Raw genomic sequence first — 21,679 nt, 5'->3', positions numbered from 1 at the left:
CATTGGTTTTATTTAAAATATATTGTTATATAAAAACTGATATATTTTAAGTAAAGAGGAAGTATTTTGATACTTTTTTGTATAAAACCAATTAAATAAACTAGATTACAAATATTTAAAATATATAAAACCTACTTTGTGGGTGTAGCACTTTTTACAGTGTACGTACTGTTTTTCACGTGCTATATAATAGGGAAGTATTCGATTTTGGACGCAGCTACAGATTCTAAGCAGTTTCATTCAAATAAGTCATTATATTTATCCCGTTCAACTCAATATGAACCAGAAAACGGTTGTTGCATTGTGTTGGTAAGGCATTTGTATTTTTTATTTATTCTATCGTTGTGACCTATTGATGGGGTTTTCGTTCTCAAAACTCCCAAAAGAACTGTTTTGCATGGTTAAGGTCCTAAAATCAGAAATTCTCTCAGATTTTCATCCCTATTAGCCTTACCCAGCCCTACTTGCCAGAAACATGGTATTCGGGTAAGCCTACCCTCACAGACTATTTTCCTTTACTCTAGGCCTCATTCCTCTTGGAACAGCTGATGTTTATGGTTACATAACATGGCTAAGCTGTGAAGTCCTGCCGTGTGCTAGACTGCTCCAGATACTGTTGTTATGCTGACAGACAGGTTCCTTTGTTCCAGGTGGACATAAGGGGAAATGTACACGCTCTTATTGTGGGGCGAGCTGCGTTATGTCTGCTTGACATGTGATTGTTATTGTCAGTTCTGTTGAGCTTTGTGACAGCAAATATGGAAGGCTGGGAGGGAATGTGTCAGCGTGGCAGATTGGTAAAGGGTGGTTTACACCCGCCCCGCCGCGTGTCAAAAATGTGTCACGGCGTCCTTCTGCTCTGGCCTTTGTCATGTATTTACACTGTAGAGGAAAAGCCCACTTGAGTGACGTGCACTTCATCTCTGGCTCTGTTACAAAACCTAGTGTGCTGCCTACATAGGGAAGGCGTTCCCGTTGACCAAAAGCTAAATTAACATTGCATGTATTATACTGAAGGTAATCCCATAAGGTGTTTTTCATATGTTGTGCTACTGCTAATTGTATGTGTTGCACTTGCAAATCACGGTCTTGGTTATATTTCAGATCACCATAGGCAGCTCATTAGCTCATAAAACACAGCCATTACATCATTCTTCTTTTTTTTTGCTCTTTTGACAGTTCAAGCCTATTGAAGAGGAACCAACACGCAGAGCTGGATTACGTCCAGAGGGGGCGCTATTAGTTTCTGAGATTGTCCTTTCTTTCCTGTCCCGCATCTCTTTTGACTCGTCTTTCCATTCAACCGTGGATGGTGAGCAGCCAACGAGTCCCAGAGGAGCTGTGAGGTGTTTCTCACATCCTCATCTGCCAGGACACACTCCTCTTATTATCAACCCAGTCACTTCAGAAAGAGCCGTCGCAGCCACAATGAGTTCCCACAGCCGCCCAGGTAAGAGCTCTTTGTGGCCCTTCAGTGCTTTTCATCTTAGGTTACCTCTCTCAGAACAAGATAAACACTATGGAATCAGGTTTCAGTTACGTCTGTCTGTAAATAAACCTATTGTGATCCAGATACAAACCCATTTTTCTCTGTAGAAGAGGATAGTGTTTCTCAGCTACAGGAATAGCACGTGATTGGGCTTCGAGGGTTGAGAATCAGCCTTGAGATGCCAGAAAAGGCTTTTGAGCAGCTTTTTGATTCGCACTCAACTATCTGTCCCCTCGACTTTGCCAAGGCCGCCTTGTCCAACTGTCAGCTCAAGGAGGAGTTTGATTATTCTTGGAAAAAATTGTAAGCTGTGCTGTTTCTCCCTGGCTCCCTCTCTTCCTTTATCTTTCCTCTTCTCTCTTTCTGCGTATTTTCCTTTTTGTGTTCGCAGAGGAAAAGGTCAAAGTGTTTCAGATGGTTCCTTTTCACTGAATCATCCGCTAGACAGATGAGCACTCGGTAGTTGTAATGCTCCATTCTGTGAGCCATCGGGATAGTAAAGCAATGAGAGGTCAGTTACAGGGATTATGCAACAATTAATGATGTGGTTGAAATCCAGGCAGTTCAATGGGAATCTTCGTGATTGTGATTTTTGTGTGAGGGTAAAAGATTTCAGCACGCAGATTTCAGGTTCAACGGGGTTCAAGTTAATCTTGCGGACAACAGAGAGCAGCTTGGTTTGAAAGTGACTTCTGTTTGAGCTGTACTTCATACATACACTATTGACAATAGATAATCAACCTTTTTGCATGCAAAGTTTCGCCAAACATTTTGCTAATGAGATTGTGGTGTTCTTAGCCTAACCATGCCTTAACTGTGGTAAAATCACTGTGCTTATTGTTTCTGGCTTATTACATTAATTAATGATGATAATACTGAAAAATATCAAGCATTATTATCAACTGTTTTTTACATTGATAATAATAAGAAATGTTTCTTCAGCACCAAATCTGCATCATGATATCTGAAGGATCATGTGACTATGAAGACCGGAGTAATGATGTTGAAAATTCAGCTTGGCATCACAGGAATTAATTCATTTTTAAAATATATCAAAATAGTAAACAGATATTTTAAATTGTAACAATATTTCACAATATTACTGTTTTACTGTATTTTTGATCAAATAAACGCAGCATTGGTGAGCATAAGAGACTTGTTTAAGGTTGTGTTAACACTTGTCAGGTTTTGGTTTGAACCCTGGTGCGCACCAAACAAGCGGACCAAGGCCACTGAAAATATGTTTTTTTTTAACTCTGGTGCAGTTCGACTGAAATATGAACACAACACGGACCAAAGACATGTAAACAAACCCAAAACGGGACATGATGTCACAAGATGCGACCCTAAAAAGGACAGAATGCTCAAGCATACCTGTTTTTTCTCGTCATATTCGCTATGTTGCCCATCACAGGCATCAGCACCACTTCTCCTCACAGCAGATCTGTGTTTTGTGTGTGTGATGGAGGGATTCCTGCCACTGTTTTGACTCCTTTACACATTTTATCCCTGTTAAAAATTACAGTGTGAACTCTAAGCGAAAGTCCAGGACTACTTCTTTCTTGGTCTGGACCAAAAAGAACCAAGAGAGCCGAACTACAAGTGTGAGCACACCCTAAAACCTTTGACCAGTTTATGTACGAGTATATTCAAATATTTACATAAAATATTGAGAGGTTTTCATCTGAATGTTGTTTCATGTAATGGTGTTGAGAGCAGTGTTTTGCTCCACATGAGTAGATTACAGAAACGACACTCATTAGCCAATCATCTCACTCCTGATCTTCTCAAAGGGTTAAAGACTTTGTTGGTGGTCCGTGTTGCTAATCCAGGGTTGATGTAATAGTTTTGTTCTCTCTGAGATGGATTGGAGATTTGGAGGCCTGATGTCACCTCTCACACATCCCGTCCACTAATCCGCTTTTGGTCCGAAAGAGCAATTTCAGCCGGGGAGCGCCAGCATCAGTCTAATCTGCTGTTTCTCATCAGAGAAGGTCATTCCCTGATCTCTCTCTCTCTCTCTCTCACTGAATTTTCTTCCACATCACATTCCTTCAGCATCTGTTGACATTACCCAGTGTGCCTCAATGTGAACTTTCTTCTCGAGACCCCTCCTTCACATCTGTACAGAGAAAGTATTTAGACACTAGGACTTAATAACCAAAAAGGTTTTTTAAAGCTTATTATTTGTGGTACAGAAAGCATTTGCGAATGCCTGCGCTCAGTCTCGGGACTTGCGCCATAGAGAGCAGCTGTTTGATTGTCAGCTTGCTGCCCTCGTCCCATGAGCCACGTGAAAAGCAATGGCTGATTTGCCAGGAACGATGAATATCGCTTTAGCGCTCTGGGCTTGTATTTATTTCAGTAGAAGCTTTTGCCTGAGGCTCTGATATCTCTGTGGATTTGAAGGTGGACAGCTTGATGTACTTTCATTTCTCTCTCCAGAGCTTCTGGATTGGCAAACAGGTTTTTGATCCGGCCATATCAAAGTCCAGACTTCCTTTGGGAATATCAGGCGGTTCCATTCTGTTGAGTTACTGGGTGATGGAGCCCATTGTTTTCTGTGTACCCAGTTGCATGGACTGCCCAGTTTAGCCCAGAAGGCTGACATCATGGCTGCTAGTCTACAGCCTTTACTGCTCCACACAACTGGCACTAATGGTGTGTTTGCCCCAGGGCAGGCGGATGGGGAACGCAACTTGATCCAGATGCAGACGCCAGTGCACCAAACTCCCCTACAGCAGACTCATAATCGCAGTCTGTCACTGTTTTTAGTCGGCCGCAAACCTGCCTGCTCCTCAGTCGATCTCTGTTTATGCCGTATTACTGCCACCATCGAGTCTAAGAATAGCTCTTGAGAAGTCGTAACCCATAATCCCCTCGATGAAAGAACCTAGTGCTGTACAGTGTGATTGGCGCGTTTTAATAATCCTTGAATAATCTGATTCTGCCTAAATTGTTGGTTAAAGTATCAAATTGGAAAACAATTCCAATTTAATTTCAAAACTATAAATCTCATCCTGAGACTTTTCTATGTTTTTTTATTTATTTTTTAGAAATGTTAGAAAGATAAAAATAACAGTTACAGCAAATCATCTTTTTAAGTGAACTGAATCGGTCACTTTCTCTGACAGGATTCACAAGCTTTCACTCTGGTAATTTGTAATGCTAACAGAATTGATTTTTTTTCCAGAATACTAGTGAATTTTTTTTAAGTCGTTTTTTTACATGCTCTACTGTTCAAAAGTTTATGAATAGAATTTTTGATGATTAATTTAGATTAGATGAAATAGAATTTTGATGAATAGAAAGTTCAAAAGAACAGCATTTGTTTAAGTAAAATTCGAATCTTTTTTGATCAGTTTAACGTGTCCTTGTTGGATAAAAGTATTCATTTAAAAATAAGTTATTGACCCTGAACTATTGAACAGTAAACTTTTGGAATCTGCAGTTGGATTGAATTGATTCAGGTTGACGGAAATCCGTGCCTGTAAACTTGTGTCACTGTTTTTCTTTCTTTCTTGTATCAGTCTTTGCTTTCTTGCTTGCTTGCAAGTTTGAGATTTAAAATGAGAATGTGGAAAATATGTCCTGATGTTAACGAGGGGAGGACAGATTTACATGGTTGAATTGTGAATCATAATGTGTTTTTGTAAAATTTAAGTACATGATAGATTCATGTTTTCCTTGAATTTTTTTTTTGCCATCAATAATTCCTATTATTTTGAATTCCACTGGCTTGGTGGAATGCTTGTTGTTATATGTTTTTATTTAGTAGGCCTACACGCATTACCACATTATGTGCAATACAAAAATAGTGGGTAAACTTAAGTGGGTTTTTTTTTTTTCCTTATTATTTTGAGCTGACATTTTGTTGAGTGGCTTCATTTGTTCTAGTCCCGCGGTTATTGTTTTGAACTATTAAACCAATTTGTGTTGGAGCTATCTTGTTTGCAGAGTTTAATCATGATATTTGAGTGCTTTTTGTGCCTCATTATGTGTAATTATTCCCTTCTCGGCATTCAGAGGGCAGGTTTTTCAGGGAATTTTTCCTTCCCCCATAAAACCCAAACTATGTCTCTCTATGAGTTCCAGTCAGTTTGTCCATTCATTAAATAACCTTGTGTTAGGAGTTTTGTTTCTCTGCCAGATTTAAGGCTGGTTAAGTTGTTGGGAGTAAGAGAAAATTACCATATTGCCAAAAGGCCATGACCATGTGAGGTCATTTGAGTGTTGTTAAAGGTAGCAGATATGTAGTTCTGGCTATTGGTTCTGTTTAAACAGTGATATGCATTGTGCGTGTGTGTGTGTTAGAGATTAATCAGCCAATATTACATTAGGAGTATTGCACAGGCAATAGCGTCAGCTGCATGTTCTCATTCTCTTCTCTCCGACGGTGAAGTGACACACACGTCCGCTTCCTCTCACTCGTCTCATTCGCTCCGGTTAAACAGTGCTTGTATTGTGCATCATTTTACTAATTTCCACAGGTTTTGCGCTCACACCAAATGCATGCTCGCCACTGATCTTTATAATTGACGCTCACATAAAGCCACCTTTCAAACCGCTTATGATTCGCAAGTACCAAAATGAGTATTCAGTTAAACACATTAAGGTCTGGAACGTAAATAGTTGAGAAAGATAACGCATGTTGTGTAACAGTATATTGAATCCATGCATAAAATCCATGCATAAACAGGCAAAAAATGGTATCGGCAGGTCACAACTCAGTCAAAAAAGGTAAAAAAATCGGACATTGGAATCGGCCAAGAAAGTTGCAATCGATGCAAAAAAAAAAAAAAAAAAACTTGTCAAAAATATTGCTAAAAAATGAATGACCTATAATGTGCATTTAGTGGGTTTGCAGTGGCCAACGGCATTATTTACAGAGCGGAATGGTGGATATAATACTGAAATAGACCTGCACATAATCATGGTATATGAGACATACACAATATTGGCCCATATATCTGTCTGTCTCTAGAGTGCATCTCAAGTGTGGTTGTGCAGTTGTAATATAGATCAGACCAACTGCATTATGTAAGTTGTTTTCATTTTTCATGTTTGTTCAGTTGTTGTTTTGCGTCATACCTTGAGGTTTGCAGAGAGTTTTTCCCTCTTCAGATCTTAAATCTTAATCTTCTCTGTTTATGAATTGCATGTCGTGTGAAGCTTGTTTGTACGTTACATCCTCACTTCTCATGAAGGAATCCCATGCTCTGGGAACCTCTGTTGATAGAAAAGTAAATGATATAGGAGTGGTCTTTCATCACGAAACCTATTTTTATCCGGTTTCTCAGGGCCCTTTTCCTCAGAAACGTGAACGTTTGCCATGTCACATGCTCACGGTGAAACATGTAAGTTGTGTAAACATCATTTCTGTCATGAAGCTCAATTATTTTCCAGCAAGAGGAACTGTTGTTTGGTGTTGAAGGATGAACATATTCTGGCTGGTAGTTTTGTTCCAGTGATCAAGCGTTGTGCCGATCTCACGGGCAGGTTAGTCTCCTGGCTCAGGTTGTGGGGAGATCGCTCTCACAGGCCTGAACAAGCCCCATGATTAATTGCTGGCAGGGTGAACTGTGGGGATCTTGCGTCAATAAATCGTCATGAAGGCAACTCTCCCGCTTCAAACATAAACACAAAGACAGGCCGGGTTGTGACTGAAGCCTGGCCAGTGCTAGTTAGGGCTCTGCAGTCCCTTTGAGGCGCTAGCGCAGTTTATTTAACACCCAAATTTTATTAGAGGAGATCTAGCCACATGTCTCTCTGGGCTCTTTAATCTCACTAAAGCCAAGGCCTGGATTTGTAAAGTCTAAGAGTTGTCCTTGTCTCAAACAAATGAGGGCGAATTTATTTGATTCAAACCCAGTGACTTTTTTGTTGTTGCTGTTAGCTATCCTTTTTGTCTTGTTTTCTTTCCAGATCATGGTTTCATTCTCGGTTATTATCCAGCAAAGCGTTTGCTTTTGGGTGGTCTCTGTTTTACACTCATGTAGATGGATCTTATAGACAGATTCAAATGTTGATTGATTGATGTCAATGGATATTGTTGTGTTATTGTGATTTGATTTATTTTCAATATTTCTTTTAATATCTACGCTACCTACAGTTTAAGGTTAAGGTTTTTTTTTTAAAGAAATTACTTTTATTCAGCAAGGACACAAAGACATCAAAAGTGCAAAAGTGACCGTAAAGACATTTATTTTGTTGAATGCAAAATTATTTGTATTTTTCAAATAAACGCTGTTCTTTTGAACTTTTTACTGGAGAAATGGCTGCTGAAAAATCAACTTTGCCATCACAGGAATAAATGACATTTGAACATATATTCAAATAGAAATCAGTTATTTTGAATTGTAATAATATTTCAAATCAATGCAGCATTGGTCAGCATTAGGAACTTCTTTCAAAAAAAACATTTAAAAAGTCTCAACGACCCAAAACTTTTAAATGTTATAGTTCAAGTGTCCTTCATCACTCAAATTCCTTGCATTTTTCATATATTAAAACGTTTAAGTAAAACCTTATGTTGGAAAATATTATATTGTTCTGAATTGTGTATGTACTGTTATACTGGTGCATATAAATGAAATGTAATTGATATTCATTTGGTGAACAAATATGTGGAAAACTTTAGTTTTTTAGTTCTAATGTCAGCTACTGGAACACAGAATTATGGTTTGTTTTGGTTTGGTTTGCCTAGTCCTTATACAAGTACATATACAATACTGTGCTAAAACATTTATCATCATAGGGTTTTAATATTTTTAGCCTTTCTCCTGTTGATTTGAGCTCACTACTCGTAGCTAACCTACCGAGAGCTCTACACTCCTACATTCCTTTCCTTTTGGAGAGGTAATGCTCCCTGGAGGTGAATGCTACAGTACATTCATGCAGAAGGATCTTGAAGGAAAGGGAATCAGATGCTATTGCACGCACAGATGCACTGAAACCCAAAATATCCCTCGATCCTCCTTTTTCAGCTCCAGTTCGGTAGCAGATGGTTTTGAATAATTCATGACAAGTTTGTGGGTAGCGTTCAGCATTTATCCTGAGGACTGTTAGAGTTCATCATTTTCTCAAAAATGTTCTCCTCATCCCAAAAATGACACAAGTGCGGTGTGTGATGTCCTTAAGTGCGGCAATTTCCCCAGAACTGTAGGGTGGATCTTACAAGATCTTTTTTTGTATTGTAACATGGAAATCTGCAGAGATTTTTGCATAAAATTGCCTTAAGTGTCTGTTATTCTTACTTTTACTTTTAAAATGACCACAATAAATGGAGATGCTATGTGGGTTCAATGAAAAAAAGAGTTTCAAATATGTTCTGTCAAATATGGAGAAGAATGGGAACAGGGTGTCTTTGAGAATAAAATTGATAGTAAATAGATACAAGTCTGAGACAACTACTGAAATTGCTTTAATTCAGCATTTGGTAACTTTATTTTAAGGTGACGTAGTTACACATTACTACATGTACTTACTATAGTAATAACAGTAAATTATGCCTAATTACGTAACTAACCCTAACTCTATAGTAAGTAAATGTGGTTAATTTATATTACTCAGTACTTATTTAAGTGCAATGTAACTACATCACCTTCAAATAAAGTGTAACCTAGCATTTCTATAATTTGAAAACAGCATAACAATTTGACTAAAGTTATATCACTTTATTTTCCTGTCCTACTCCGCATGTACACACTATGTACGCATTATAGTTATTACAATAACTGGTTAATAACTAGGTACTAACCCTGAACCTAACCTTAATCCATGCAGTTAGTTACCTTATATTAATCTGTACTTTCTTAGGTAAGTACACATAAGTGCGCTTACTGTAATATAAAGTGCAACCGAAAAAAGTATGACTTTCAGAATATCTTCTTTTGGCCCCTTTCTGCAGTTTTTCAAATGACCAATGTCCCTGTTTTGCTTAAATGATTAGTCACATAGAAATTCGTATTCATTTTATTTCATAACTTTTCTTTGTTTTATACTTTTTAAATCTTAAAACGGCTCATTTACCAAGAAAACCAACAAGAAGAAGTCCCAAACAGCATCTATCAGGGCCAGAGTCGAGGCTTCAGAGGAAGTGAATTACCCAGGCAGTGATATTGGAGGCCAGTGTGTTTTTTTAAAGTGTGCAGTGGTCTGTATTACTTGCGTAAAACTGTAATCAGGAGGTGATTTTCAGGGGGTTTTGTGGGTAAATCAGTGTGAATATTAGTCTGTGGTCTATGAAGTGTAGAATTAGTGTTGTAAGGTCACCAAAATGTCATTGCTATTACCAAACAAGTGCTCTGGAAAATTTGCTGCCGTGGAAAGATAGATGTGTCGGCGGAAGCCAGAGAGGGGAGGACTAGTTTAAACAAAACCTCCTCAGAACAATGGAAATGATGAGAGAGTAATGAGATTTATATGCCGTCATTGTCTCATTTTTTTCGTTTTCCATATCCAATTCGGCTAATCCAATTCGGGGTGAAATATACCCGCGTTCTGCCTTTTGTATTGAATTTAAGAAATGCCCCGGGTTCCGCTTTGCCAAAAGGGACGTTTATCGTTCATTTATGAGTTTTTCAAAATGCAATATGACTGTTATGAATAGGCACTCAAAGCTTATCCTCCATGTGTTTATGGATGTCTCATCTATAGATGGCATGCTTGTCATTTTTTATTTTCATATTGAGGCATTATTACATTCCACTCATTTTTTCAGATGGCATCACGCACAATTACGCAGACCTATTTGTAAACCCAAAGTCTGGCCCTCATGTGCCACATGAATGTGGCAGGAAAGACCAGCTAATTGCAAAGTTAAGAGCATTTTGACTATAGCCTGGCACTTGCTGTGCACGCCATTTAAAACGTGTTTTATAACACACATCAAGGCACACGTATGCTAGTTTGTCTCCCAGACGAGTTCGATTACAGCTTCAGAGACCAGAGCGAGCAGCCAATCTTGATGAGGCACGCCGCACCATTACGAGGCAGACGGCTGGCCAAACCCACCAGCCCGCCACTGCTAGGACCGTGCAGTTAACCAGCACTTGTGGGAAATTCACCAGCTTCAAAGCCCCGGAGCCAGATGTGACGAGATGTTTTCTTTAAATAATCCTCAACATCTCTTGTTTTTTTACAAGCAGGCTTGTTTCACAGGCCACCACAGTTTGTTTCCATTTCCTCTGTGAGTTGTGCAAGCTTGTGTTAGTGTGCTTTGTGTTCAGGAACGCCACAATTCAGTCATGTCAGTGAGGGTGTTTAAAACGATTTGTTTAAAGGGGTCATATCATGACTAATCAAATATTTTTTAATCAAATGAAATCCGTTCTATGTGCTTTAAGGACATTGAAACTTTCAGAACTCAAAAAGCTTCTTTCCAAGTGAAACTAAGCCGCAAAGATGACTTTTTTTATTTTTTATTTAAACGGGATGTAGAATTGCAATTCAAATTTGAATGTAAGGAAGTAGAATTGAAATTGTAAGAAATTCATATAACTTAATTTTAACTAGCAAAGTAGCAAACCTTTAACTAGCAAAGTTTGTCACGTCAAACTTTGAATACTGACTTGACAGCCTAGTTTTAAACTTTAAAAAGATTTGAAGGTTTAGACAGACAGACAGACACACAGACAGACACACAGACAGACAGACACACAGACAGACACACAGACAGACAGACAGACACACAGACAGACACACAGACAGACACACAGACAGACAGACACAGACAGACAGACAGACACACAGACAGACAGACAGACACACAGACAGACACACAGACAGACACACAGACAGACAGACACACAGACAGACAGACACACAGACACAGACAGACAGACACAGACAGACACACAGACACACAGACAGACAGACAGACAGACAGACAGACAGACAGACAGACAGACAGACAGACAGACACACAGACACACAGACAGACAGACAGACACACAGACAGACACACAGACACACAGACACACAGACAGACAGACAGACAGACAGACAGACACAGACAGACAGACATACAGACAGACAGACAGACAGACAGACAGACACACAGACAGACACACAGACAGACAGACAGACAGACAGACAGACAGACAGACAGACAGACAGACAGACAGACACACAGACACACAGACACACAGACACACAGACACACAGACACACAGACAGACAGACACGTTTATATTAGCTTATATTTAATCACATTTAGTAAATTAGGACAATATGGAATCAATTCCTCTTCCTGTCATTCAACTTCCTAATACAGTGGAAAGATTTATATTACTTCTAAACAAGAACATTGTTTATTTTTAACAATATCATTTGATAATTTCAGTCTGATCTTCCGAGTTTGTTTCTTTACTTTTTTTAGCGTTGATAGTTTTGTGAATCGTTAATCTTACCCACCAGAGTAAAAAATTACCTGTTTAATTATAACAGTCATGAAAAACTGAATTTAATTTGGATGACAAAAAACAGATTAAAATTGTAATTGGATCACAGAGGAAAAAAAACCTAAATGATTCGAAAATAGTGAAATGACCCCTTTTAAGAAGATTCTGGTTGAAGTGTATAAACACTTATCTGACACCAATTACTCCTTTACTCTTTATCTATCCTGAGGTTTGTTTTGCTTCTTGTGCATGATGCCAGAAACACGTAATATTCTTCTGTTTGTGTTTATGCTGTGATATTTGTGCAGATGACTCAACGAATAAAAGACAATTAAGGGTTGAAGTTAGGTGAAGTCCCTTGCCTACCTTCAGCAAACGTCAGGTCAGTTTTATTTGTTTTGCGCTTTTCACAATATGTTTTGTTTCAAAGCAGCTTTACAGAAGAACATAGTGCCTCAGTACCTCCAGTGAGCAAGCCAGATGAGACTGTGGCTTAGGTCTTGGGAAACAGCCTTTATCACTGGTTTTGGAAGTAGTTTTCACCTTGTCTCCATTGAGATTTAAAAAAAATGATTTAGTAAAGAGTTCTGTATCTTGAATCAAACTAACCAGCTCTGTGACCAATTACAACATTTGATTTAAAGCAGAAAAAGTGCTTGAATATTGGTAAAAAGTCACAAGACTATATCATTTATTCTAAGGGATGTGCTTGAAGCCGAATACTATGTTCAGAAAGGAAATTACGCATTCTACGGAGCCCCTAAAGGGACATAGTGATGGATAAATATATATTTCAATGCTTTTGCATTATCTCGCAATTATATAGTTGGGTATTTTATATTGTTTTTCACGTTTTTCACTTTAAAGCTTTTCACTTTCCTATTCACGACCATGCTTACTCTGTGTATAGGGAGTGATGGTACTGACCACACATTTCTGCAAGATAAGATATTTGTCAATGACGCTCAGGATCTGTTGTGCACCAAGTTATCCTCTTTGTCCTGTCAGTCATCTTTCTTTACTATCTTCACTTGATAAGTGAAATCTGATATACGCGCAGCAAGCCCTAACCATGTCCCTTTAGGGGCTCCGTAGAGTACGTTATTCATTTTCTATGCCTTTCCGAATTTGGATTTAGGCTTTGGGCTCATCCCTATGAAGCATTGCAAATGATGCGATTGAAGAGTGAAGGTAGACGCAAAGACGTCTTTCACGATGGGACGGTTACTGTTGTGCTCTTTTGGCCAAATAGGGAATACAATCGAAACGGTTTCCTTGATGGAACTGAAACTTTCCAGGCACTAATCCACAGATTAGCTACTAAAGACAATCCTTCCAAACTTGGCCTGGCCGATAGTCTTGCAACTGTTCTGCCTCATCTACCGCTTTATCATTTGGTAAGAAACATTTACGTTACTGTCAGTATTAAGCTAATGTTATGAATGTAGGGTGATGTGGGGATGTGTTCAACAAACGTAGCTTTTGATAATGTATCATTTGCGCAAAGCATGTTTAAAGTTAGTGAGTTATTGTATTTATTGAGAGTTGTACTTGTTGAACACCTTTGGGATGAATTGGAGGAACGCTGACTGCAGGCCAGGCCCGTCGCACAACGCTCTACCTGACCTCACTGGTGCTTTTGTGTCTGAATGGGAACAAATCCTTGCTTCCATGTTCCAACATTACAGGCCTTCCCAGAAGAGTTGGAAGTTGTTAGAGCAGCAAAGGGAGGGATTTATGCTTTTTGTCATTCTTTTTAAATGTCAATGTTCAGCAATACATCATCAGTGAGATCATGCACTGATGTTAGGCAGTGGGATCTGGCTCACTGTTCCAATTCAATGGTGTTCAGTAATAGTTCAGGTCCGGAAAACTATTTCTATGCACCTCACTTTGTGCACAGTGTGGCATTAAAGGGATACTCCACTTTTTTTGGAAATAGGCTCATTTTACAACTCCCCCAGAGTTAAACTGTTGAGTTTTACCGTTTTTGAATCCATTCAGCCGATCTCCGGTTCGGCAGTAAAGTTTCTTGATTATTACGCAGGAATGAGAGTATAGTTCCTACCCATATCAGCCTAGAAAATCGCAACTTTACATTTTCCGTCGGTCTTAGTCCACGATGTAATTACAGAAGAGTCAAGTTTTAAATAGGAAAAATATCGAAACTCTTTGGTCATTTTTTTTTTAGAAATGCTAATGGTCTTGTCCACTCCAATGATGTATGCTAAGCTATGCTAAAAGTGGTACCGCCAGAACCGGAGATCGGCTGAATGGATTCAAAAACGGTAAAACTCAACAGTTTAACTCTGGGGGAGTTGTAAAATGAGCCTATTTCCAAAAAAAGTGGAGTATCCCTTTAACATTGTTGAACAGAAAAGTGTATACTACTGTACAAAGGTTTTTTGGTCAGCTTTCCTATGTTATAAAACTTTCTATTTATCAAAGAATCCTCAAAACAATTCATCATTTCCACAAAAAACTCTTTCTTTAGCAACAAATCAGCATATTAGAATGATCTCTGTAGGATCATGTGACACCAAAAACTGCATTCCGTGACACAACAACATAGTATTTCGAAATTTATATTGGGTTTCTGTTCCGCCATTGACACGCTCAAAAAAAAAAAAAAAAAGCCTGTCTAGAACATGCAGAGACAAGCGGAGTGATACAAGTGGTAAACAGTCCCTGTGCTGATGATACTGTGAAATATCAGCACTCCTGGAAGGCCTCAGCCAATCAGATTCAAGGACCAGAACTTTCTGTTGTATAGATTTATATTTTCCACCTGCCTGAATAAATAATAAAAAAAAAGCAGCAGGCAACTCTTGTAAAATTCATGAGTGCTTGGTGAGTGGTTCATCTATTGAATGCCAAAAAGCGAGTGCTGGTTTGGTAAAGTTTGAGTAATGGGCTGTTTTAAACAAGTCGATGATGTATCGTAAGTGTACCAGATCTTAGCTTGAGTAACGATGGCGGGAGGCAGACCCTGTATTCCTGAACACCCTTCAAAATGAGCACAATTCAAGCCTCGGAAAACAACTAATGGAGCCGGTGACATTCCTCCATCAGCGATTCAGTCTAGCACGAGCTCAAATCACTGTTCCTTAACAAAAATAAGGAGCACATTCCTTTTCCCTAACATGCAAGACAGTATGTAATATTTTCCTATGCCCTGAAATCATACAAGACGCTTGCAGTGTCTTTGGTTGAGCAGCGAGATCTGTGTCTGATTTCTCCCTGTGTTTTCCAGCATCTCAGTCTTTTCCTATACGGAGTTATGATTGGTGTGACCTTTCTGAGTCATCATTCCCACCGCGCATCAGACAGATGAAAGCACGTGTGACCTTCATTGAGCCGTACAAATAGAAATCTACTATTGGAGAGCTTTTTAATTTCCTAAATTATGCTCTTGCTGGCTTTGTTCATCAGAACAAGGGACTTTTTTTTGGTCTAGGGCTATGAAATGTTGCATAATTATTTGCATAATGCATTGCTTGTTGTACACTAGGCTGGTGTTCATTCACAGATATCTTTGACAGGCAGAGTAATAATATTGCCCAATTTGAAGGCAAGCTTTGTGGAAAAGGTAATGCATTATGCATCCAAGATAGCATTCGACCCGTTTCACCCAATATTTGTGTGTTTTGTGTTTTTATTCTTGAATTTTGGAGTATTTTAATATTTGATTTTTTCTTGTATTTTTTTCCTCAATGCTTGGTTTTTATTTTTATTGTATATGTAACCCTTGTATTTTTGTAATTCAGTTTTTGCCATGAAGATAGCCACAGATGCTGACATGGCATTAAATAAAACTATACTGATACTGATTGAGTAATTTCATTCTCCATTATTTGATATTGATCATTTGATTTAAGTATTTGATTATATCATATAATTTTAATATTTCATGTTAATATTTTAGTATTTGAGTAATTTCATTCTTCATTATTTGATTATTTTGATATTTCATTTGACTATTTGATTTGGATTGTTTTAGTACTTGATTATTTGGTTTTAGTATTTGATAATATTAGTTTAATATCTGATTGTAATATGTTATTTCAGTATTTGAATATTTTCATTCTTCATTATTTGATTATTTTAACATTTGATTATTTGTAAAAAAAATTTTTTTTTTATATATTTGAGCTATTTTTCTTTTCAGTTGGAATGCTGCTTTTGTAGGGGAGTTCCTCTCTATATTTTGGGACAGAACCAATGGATTTAACTTCCATTGTTTTATAGATTTCATGGCGTGTCACAGTGTCCGACATGGATGTCCAAACTGACCCATGCTTTAAGAGGGAAAGTGCTGTGTGTTCCTGCTCTGCTGTGGGGGTTGAAAAGACTTGTCTGTAGTCTGATAGTGTGCAGTCTTCCTTGTGTTCATTTTTTAGCTGTAGATAAGACCACAGGAACTCAAAATCACAGCTCTTATCTGTTTCAAGCTCCTTAGTGCCGGTCCAGGAAGAGGAGAGCTACGCCACCTCACATCAATCAACGGATTAAAATAGCACTGTGTACAGCAGTTCATATACCTGTGATTACTCAAGCTGCATTCAGCTTCTCAAGTGCACTAACACAAACGTCCCTCGGCTAGTGTTTATCATTCTAAGACCTGCAATTTAAGACCTGGCTCTGCAGATTGTGGCTTGTCCCTCTCAGCAACCAGTGTTTTGTGTATCTGTTTTCTTGTGGAAGGTTTCTGGCGTAGTTTCCGGCTGTGTCCATATACTAAAAAATGCTGCTTTTGAGGGGTAGAAAGGCATCAAGGCATGTCTGAATCCAAAATGTGCATAACTACTTGTCTACTAAGATGTCGATTAGGGATACTGTCTCTGTGATAAGGATTTTTGCAGTCGATATACTGACTACCGATTTAGTCATTATGATCAGCCGATACGGATCCCAATCCTGATCATTTAAGCTTTATTTAAGTAATTTTGTCACCTGATGGAGTTTTAGTTCCTTGTCACTGTCGCCTTTTTCGCGTTTTGTCTTTTGCCTTGCTTAGTTGGGGACATTTCATTTAATATTAAACAATATTATTGATCTGCCTGCATTGACATCATTATATGAGAACTGAACTGAGCTGGACAATGACATCACGGTTCTCTCCAGAGCGGCTTTATAAATGAACTAAATTAATAACTTTTTTACAACAAAAATGAACCATCACCGAACTTACTTAAGCTGGACTGTGACGCTATTTTCTTTTAGAAACCAACTTTGTTACATTATTTTGCTGTTATCACTGTAAAGCTGCTTTAAAACAATCTGCATTGTAAAAAGCACTATATAAATAAAGGTGACTTGACTTGACTAATATGTAAGGTCTCTGTTGACTGTCACTGTTAACCCCGGCATTTGTAATGGTTTCATGTGATTTCAAGTGGCATACTTAAAGGGATAGTTCACTTTGAAATTCATTTTTGATATGTTTTAGCTTAACTCAAGGGCATCCAAGATGTAGGTGTCTTTGTTTCCGCAGTAGTTTCAATTTTGATATTTTTAGGTCAAACCGTTCTTGTCTGTCAGTCATATGGTCTATGCAGGTCTATGGTTACCACCTCAAAGAGCATGCACAGAGAAATTCAAATTAAACATGATTTAATGATTCGTAAATGTAAGCACACATTGATGGCCTAAGACAAGAAACGAGCGGTTTGTGTGAGAAAACGAACAGTATTTATATCGTTTTTACCTCTTGTAACGCACAGACCGAAGCGCCTCAGATTACTTGGACGTGGCTGTGGTTACAAGAGGTAAAAACGATATAAATACTGTTCGTTTTCTCACACAAACCGCTCGTTTCGTGTCTTAGGCCATCAATGTGTACTTACATTTACAAGTCATTAAACCATGTTTAATTTGGACTTCTCTGTGCATGCTCTTTGAGGTGGTAACCATAGACCTGCATAGACCATATGACTGACAGACAAGAACGGTTTGACCTAAAAATATCAAAATTGAAACTACTGCGGAAACAAAGACACATACATCTTGGATTCCCTTGAGGTAAGCTAAAACATACCAAAAAATAATTTCAAAGTGAACTATCCCTTTAAAAGTAATGGCTAAAAAAACGCCATTATAAAGTACATGGTCTCATTTGATAGAAAACCTTTCAAGTTAGTTTGGAGACCCCTGATTTAGGCTAATAAATGAAGAACCAACAAGTAACGTAGAACTTTGTGAGTGATGGATTCGCCAGTTCTGTAGAGTTTTTACAGGTGCAGTTGTGCAGATTTTGTGTGGGCCTGGTCATTAGACATGACGCTCTGGTGCTTTGGAAGTCTGAAACTAGTTTCCTTAGGAGGTGCCTTCAAACCCGCTACATGTATGTCATTGACTGTTAAAGCATTATAAAGAAGATCTGATGAGGATGTGGAGGAAGGCATAAGTAAACAGAGGCAGGGGAAATGGAGAGGCAGACAATGCTGCTGATAGAGCTCTTTCCTGCAGAGGGAACGGCATTCGGGCAGCTGGAGTGGAAGAACAGGCTCATTACTGCTACAGGTCTGCGGCACCTACACCAGCGTCGTCGTCTTTTCTCACACGCACTCAGTGTTTCAACTCAGCAGATTCAGAAGTAAGTACACTGCACATATAACACTCATTTTAGCTGCTGGCTTATGTTTGTTTCTTAGTGTTTTGATTCTTTGCATTTGCCTTGAGAGATTTTGATATGATAATGATAACTTGCAGTACAGTAAGCTGGCATGATTCAGTTGCTGCTCTGATTGATTCAGTGAGTTTATCCAGTGAAGGATTTGTCAGACTGATTAAGATTGGAACGATTCATTTAAAGACCTGACTCTTAAGAGTCATTTGCTCGTGAATCAGACTACACTGGTGGTCACACAGTATGTTTGTTTTTGCGTGCCGCCCATAAGAGCAACCGGAAAGATGCGTTTCACATTCAATTCAGAATTTCAGATGTAAAACACACATTCATAACCATAAACTCGAGTAAAATATTTACTTTGCCGTAGCACTGTATATACAGCAGAAAACGCTGGCTTTTTCAAGTATTTTACCTGTTGCTGTAGTTTATTTTTGTGTCATCTTTTACTTGCATAATCTTATGGAGCCTGAATTTGTAAATATTTGATTATTTGAATATCTGAAAATTTTGAATAAAATTTATTCTAGGTCTTTGATCATGGAATCTGCTGACTTTTTCAGTATTTTCTATGCAGATTTTCTGGGAAATCAGTGGAATTCTGGATTTAATATAGTGATGGAATAATGATGATTCATGGTAAAAATGTTTTAAAGGAGGAGAGTACTATACTTGTATTGGCAGCTGAAAGCATAATTAAATGTAGCCATAATATTTAGGCTAATAATTGAAAAACTTAATAAAACAGGATATTCTGTGATTTCAGACTTAATTTTATTGTAACCATCAGTAATTGAGTGGATTGTGAAAAGTTTCCAGAAGGAAGACAGGAGCTTTGAGGTAAGGAGTTAAAATAACCAAGAGGACAGTTGTCGCAGAGGTGGAGCAAGTCATTCAATTTTTGATAAAATATTGCAAAGGTTTATTTTTTATTTGAAAAACAAAACAAAAAACAATGCACAGATTAATCATTATTGTATAATGGCGTTTGTTCCCGGAAAACATTTAGTGTTTTTCTATTTCTGTGGCCGTGTTCCTGAGAATGGGCGTTTATGGAGCTGTCCAATAAAGATAAAATATATGCATTTAAAAAACACCCAAACTAGAAAATGTATTCCCCAGTTGCTTCTCAGGAAATTATCTGGATTACATCATACGGCTTTGGTTTGTAATTAGCTCAGTTTCGTGGAGTTGCATCCACATGTTGTCTTCATGTATACCATTTGAGCCATGCATGCCCTGTCTAGTTCAGCATGGTTCATGTCTTGTGTTTAATGGTATAAGTGAATGTGGGCGGGCGGACACAGTTTTGTTTCCGTGTGTAGCTACAAATGCCTATGTATATGGAATATCATCCGCCTCCGTCCCCCGAGGGCCCCTGGGCCATCTCTGTCCATGCGCGGCGTCACGGGCCGGCTCTGTGTCGGAGAACAGCTGTGGGCCGTATGGCAGCGCAACTCCCCCGCATTCCTCCCCTCTAAGCGAGTTTTCATTTGTAGCTGACAGCTTCACTGGGCTTCTTTGTCCCCGGGAGGCCTCCGGGTGGATGACTGTTGTTGTCTTTACCCAGGGAGCACCGTTTCTGTGGCTTTGCAGGACTCTCCGCAAAGTTCATATTTTGAACTGCTTCCATGTTCCATATATTGAAACCTGTTCATTTCAATGACGTTCGGTTTTGTTAATAGTCCTTAAAACTATTTACGAATTACACAAAATGTCATTTATGTACACAAATGTACAAATTTGTACACAAAATTTGTTACAAATGTACACATAATGTGTGTGCATAATATATATGTATACAGTACCTGTCAAAAGTTTGGAAACGTTAACATTTTTCAATGTTCTTGAAAGAAGTATCTTATGCTCACAAAGGCTGCATTTATTTAATCTAAAATACAGTAAAAAAAAAACAATAATATTGTGAATATTATTACAATTTAGAATAGTTTTCAATTTTTCTTCAGGATTTAAATTAAAATGTCATTTTTTCCCCTAAATTTTCAGTATCATTACTCCAGTCTTCAGTCACACGGTCCTTCAGAAATCATTATAATATGCTTATTTGCTGCTTAAGAAAGGTTATTATTATTATCGGTGTTGATTTTTATTTTTTTATTTTTTTTTGCTGTGCAAGGTTGCTGCATGCATTAAAATGTGCATTAAATGACCTTTTTGCTTTTTGAAATGAAAGTATGGCTGTAACTTAGTGTGTTGAATGGATACCTTATTATTAAGCTGGAACAAAATTGTTCATGTTAAATAAGTTTAATCTTATGGACCTGTTAATCTGACGACAACTGTGAGATGACTGATGGACCAATCCAAAACTGTGTCAAACCGTCGACAATTACACCTCGCAAACTGAATAACCCAAATACGAAGAACAAGGGCCTGGCAAAAAAGAAATTGTTTTGCTGACGTCAGTAAAGTTGTTTGTTTTGAGGGTAATGATGGTCAGGGATTAATATTCCATAATCCAGTAAGAGATGGATGAGCCAGTCAGAGGTCTGAGAGCACACAGAGATGCTGTGTCCAGACTGACCTCATCACAGCACATCACACGCAGGCACTGTAGAGCAAAGCCAGGCCATCGACGTCAGTGCTTCTGATTTGGGCTATGTTACTGCTCACTAGGCCACGACCTCACAGGTCCTAACCGTGCCATCACTCATTCAAAAGCTCTGCTCGGTTTGGATCACACAACGACCAGCCGTGCAGAATGAGCCCTGGTTTTGGAATGAATTAGGATGGGAATTGGGTTCCTCTTGTTTTAAAAACGCTGATTTTCATGCCATTCTGCTCTGTTACCGGTTCTCAAATGTGCGTTCTTCCAATAATGAATGAAAAAAACTAAACTAAAATGTTTCCGTGTCTTATTTGAATTGTAAGAGTCCAAATTGAATGTGACGACAGAATGAGAGTGAATGCCACAAAAGCTGACACAAGCAGACAAGACCTCTTTCTATTATGTTGTCCTCACTGGTAGGGTAAACATTACCAATGCAGTCCGATTTGCTAATCAGCCATTAAAAAAACAAAAAAACAGTCTTCAACTCTTGAGTTTTTGTTTGAAACTCTAACGACTCAGAGCAGGTCTTTACTGATCATTATTCATTAGTCATTACTTTTGTAACGTCAAATTGACATGTAAATGTA

The sequence above is a fragment of the Rhinichthys klamathensis genome, unplaced genomic scaffold (genome assembly GCF_029890125.1).
Source record: "Rhinichthys klamathensis goyatoka isolate OS25496 unplaced genomic scaffold, OSU_Roscu_1.1 h1tg000212l_1, whole genome shotgun sequence".
NCBI classification, from domain to species: domain Eukaryota; kingdom Metazoa; phylum Chordata; class Actinopteri; order Cypriniformes; family Leuciscidae; genus Rhinichthys; species Rhinichthys klamathensis.
This window is presented reverse-complemented; position numbering follows the sequence as displayed.